Here is a 4370-nt window from a genome sequence, read left to right on the forward strand (position 1 = left end):
AAATATCAACATTAGGATTGATACGAAGTAGAGAGATAAACTTCCTAGTATTCAAGTGAGACAATTGATTCATGAATACTAAATACTAATTAAAATGAGATGCCAAAATGTTATCAAAATTACAAGAAAATTATAGAAAAATAAGATGATGATTTGATTTTTTTTTTGGATTTTCAATATTGTTTGATTGCCGCATGATTGTAACTTGTCGTAAGTAGGCCTACGTGTGACACTTATTGTCCAAGCTTGGTAGTTAAACGAAAGGAAGTAATGTAATTTGTGCTTGGTTGTAACGAGTGGGATAGAGGGAACTGGGGGACTAGATACCCAGTCACACTACCCATAGTATAAAAGGTGTAAGAGACCCAGTTTAGGGCATCCAGACATAATCAAGAGCTAACTCTTCACCTTCTCCTTTAGGTTGCATGGATTCCTTCCTCATCCTCTCTTTCTTGTCTTCCTCTCTCCTCTTCTAGTGTTTCTCTCTCTTCTTCTTCCTCTCTTCCTCTCTCTTTTGCTCATTATCCTCTCTCCTTAGCCTCATTCATTAAACTAGTATTAGAGCTTCAACCTTTCTTACTTTTCCCCTTTTCTCTTTCTCTATCTAGTTCCCTTTTCAAATATGAAAATCCTAGTTACTCAAGTAGCAGGTAGAGGTACAACAAGAGGACTACAATTAGTGACAGCTTTCTTGAGGCATGCATGAGCTATGGTTGGAGCCTCTGACATATATGGAGGTAAAATGGTTAACTTGGTAGGTCATCACTCTTTTCTATGCAACTTTTAGGGGTTCTAGGATAAAGTCAGAGGCTTAAGAGTTAGAGTAGGACAAAAACCTTAGTTACATTTTACTCCAGCCCTTTTCTCTTTCTTTCCTTGCAAGCTCCCATGGTTGTTAGGCCCAAGAACCCCCAAGATCTTTCTCTAGCCCTCTCCAGGATAGCAACAACTATCAGAACTTGATCCCTTGCATCCCAGGCAACTTTAGAGTAGCTGATTGGTGGGGATTGACCCTAGGAGTGCCCTAGAAAACATCTTGTAATTTGTGGTGCATTTCATGTTTCTTGGGATTGTTTTCTTCATGCTCTCCCTCAGTTAAAATCCTCTTGGCCATTGCTTCTCTAGTCCTCAAGCTCCCATTCGGGGTCTATTCCATTGAGATTGCACCTCTCTTTCCTCTTTTGCTGACCCCCTTCTCTTATGCATGTAAATCCTATTGTACCCTATTTTGATCAACCATTAAAGCTCAGTCCAAGCTCCCCAACTTCTAAAATATCAGCCCTTAGAAGCTAATTCAACCATTCTTGGCCACACTTATCCATATTGAAGACATGGATCTCAGCATGCAGGGATCTCTTATGGGTAGCCACCATGAAAGCTCCACTTGAAGCTTTCAATTCTTGAAGAGAAATCTCGGGATCAAGCATGGGAGCCCCACCATCAAAGGACGCACCAAACTCTTGAAGATTGTATCCATTGGAGTGCTTTGCTTATCAAGGCTGAGTTAATGAAGGACTTGGATCATTGTGGGTTCATGCTTCATCCATCTACTTCAAACACTAAAGAGGTATATCAATTGGATCTTAATATCTCATTTTAATCTACTTGCTAAGTTTAGTCTCTTTGTTGGATAGATTAAGGATGCACATTGTCTTATTAGTAGAGTCCTTCATTGCATGCATGTTGTCCACATGGAATTAGTAGCATACTTGCCTCCCATTTGCTTTCCAATGCATCACATTAACTCTTTCTCCTTGGTTATACTGATGACTCTAAATCATGTGTATGTTGAATTGATCCCAAGTGGATAATAAGCCATTGTCACTAGACTACCAAGGTAAGCCTCCACCCAAGCTCTACCTCAAGATGATGAGGCAAAATTTTGTGGATGAGTGCTGTCTGCCTCCTTTATCATAAGGTCTACCAGGGCACGTGGAGTAACAATGAGATCCCCACAAAGTTTGCAAAGTGGTTTGTATGGGAGTGCTGTCCATTAGCAAAGGACAATCCTGGGGAGCACACAATCACCTAGGCTATAATAGAGATGTGTGTAAGAGAGAAGAGACATACCATATACACTCCTAAAGACTATTTCATATTGATCACAATCTACATATATGTAGGTAAGACCTTGTCTAGATAGGGTGATGTAGAAAGAGAAGATACGTAGAGACATGAGAGAGAGAGAGAAGAGACACACCATATACACTCCCAAAGACTATTTCATATTGATCACAATCTATATATATGTGTGTGTGTGTGTGACCTAGTCTAGATAGGGTGAGCTATATATAGCACCAACACCCCCACTCAAATAAAGGTCTCTAGCTATAGATGAAAAAACCATCGGGGAGCACAAGGGAAAAACATGAGCTCATATATACAAATGTATAAACATGATCAAGAAGGATTATTGTGTGTGTGTACAGTAAATTTGTGTATATGAAGTGAAAGTGAATATGTATGTACAAAGATGACCAAGAGGTTTGAGGTGTATGTGCATGCATGAAGTATATGGTGCCTACAAGGAGTATGTACAATAGCAGTATGTTGGGAACAAAAATGGGCATGACATTGGCTTCAAGGCTTTAGTTGGGCCTTTATGCTCAACCAAAACAATCCCTTCTTAACTCCAAGCACTTGGAGTTCCCAAACATGATGGTGCCTAGCTCCTGTAGCACATACACAAGAAGCACCCCTCGGCCGACTGTCAGTGGATCTCCTACATCTTGAGGATTGACTCTAAGATGCACCATCCATATATAAAGCATATATGACACATAGTCCTTTCTTTATTAAAATCATTCTAGGAGATGAAGTATAATCCTCACTAAATCAATCCCCAGAGAAATGAACATACTAAACCTACAGCAACTTGGGACTTCACATGCTCTCAACGTGGGTCAACATTTATGAAACCAAGTGCTATGCAATCCAAAAGTTGATACTTGTTTGATACCATGTATATGGGATGTATATGGGATGAAATGTAAAGGTGAATGCCCATGAGTGCACAAAGAATTTATTTATTCAAATCAACAACGTGGATGTGCACAATCAATTCTTTTCATGATTTTCATACCACTAATGTATTTGCTTTGTTGTATAGGGGACAACACACCGAGAATGCTTGTGTTACTGAACCCTTTAACTTTTAAAATAAATGCTTCCTATATGTAAAGTGCATTATAAAAGTCAGATTTTAGCCTATATTTAGTACTCATGATCCCCTCCCCTTGCGACTGTTTAATGTTATGAACTTGTGTGAGTAATGCACTTTATGCAAGAATTTTTGGTAATTTACAATGTAGTTTCTAATCAATTTCACCTATTATGAGGTCATCTTACAATGGAAATTATCTTGCTTGTTACATACATCACAATTAAGTTCATACCTAGGAAATTATCAAGCACACAATTTAATGTGATGCATGTGAATATGATTTTTAATAATAGAGTAACCTGGGTTTGGAGTGATGCCGTGATCCCAGTGGTATTAATGCCTAAAGAACCATTCGCGGTTACAGTGTCACCTTATTTCAAACCTCCACCCACACTTGCAGGGTTTCCCGCCATCTTTGCGGAACTACGCTTCGGGGCCATACTCGAAGAGGTGTGTACGAGAGGTAGAAATTCCCGTACTCTCCTATGCAAAATTCTTGCCGCCTCTCCTTAAGTGGAGGAAGAGATTGAAGTGGGAGGGGCGTATCTTCAGGAATTCTTCTTCTTCTTCTTCTCTCTCTCCCTTCTTCTTCTTCTTCTTCTTCTTCTTCTTCTTCTTCTTCTCTCCCTTCCTCTTCTTCTTCTTCTTCTACTCTTCTTCTCCTTCTCTCTCTCTCCTCTTCTTCTTCTTCTTCTCCTTTTTCTTCTCCTTCTCTCTCTCTTCTCTTCTTCTTTTTCTTCTCCTTTTTCTTCTCTATTCTTCTTCTTCTTCTCTTCTTCTCCTCTTCTCCTTCTCTCTCTCTCTCTCTTCTTCTTCTTCTTCTTCTCTTCTTCTCCTTCTCTCTCTCTCCCTCTTCTTCTTCTTCTTCTTCTTCTTCTCTTCTTCACCTCTCTCTCTCCCTCTTCTTCTTCCTCCTCCTCCTCCTCCTCCTCCTCCTCCTCCTCCTCCTCCTCCTCCTCCTCCTCCTCCTCCTCCTCCTCCTCCTCCTCCTCCTCCTCCTCCTCCTCCTCCTCCTCCTCTTCTTCTTCTTCTTCTTCTTCTTCTTCTTCTTCTTCTTCTTCTTCTTCTTCTCTCTCCCTCTCTCCCTCTTCTTCTTCTTCTCTTCTTCTCCTTCTCTCTCTCTCCGATCATGCGGGGGGTGGGGGGGTGGGGGGGGCTGGGGGTTGGGATCACGGCAAGGGGGGCGGCGCCTGTTGAGGACGACGAG

The sequence above is a fragment of the Lygodium microphyllum genome, chromosome 23, assembly GCF_053477565.2.
Source record: "Lygodium microphyllum isolate KBCC chromosome 23, Lygodium_microphyllum_v1.1.10, whole genome shotgun sequence".
NCBI lineage: Eukaryota > Viridiplantae > Streptophyta > Polypodiopsida > Schizaeales > Lygodiaceae > Lygodium > Lygodium microphyllum.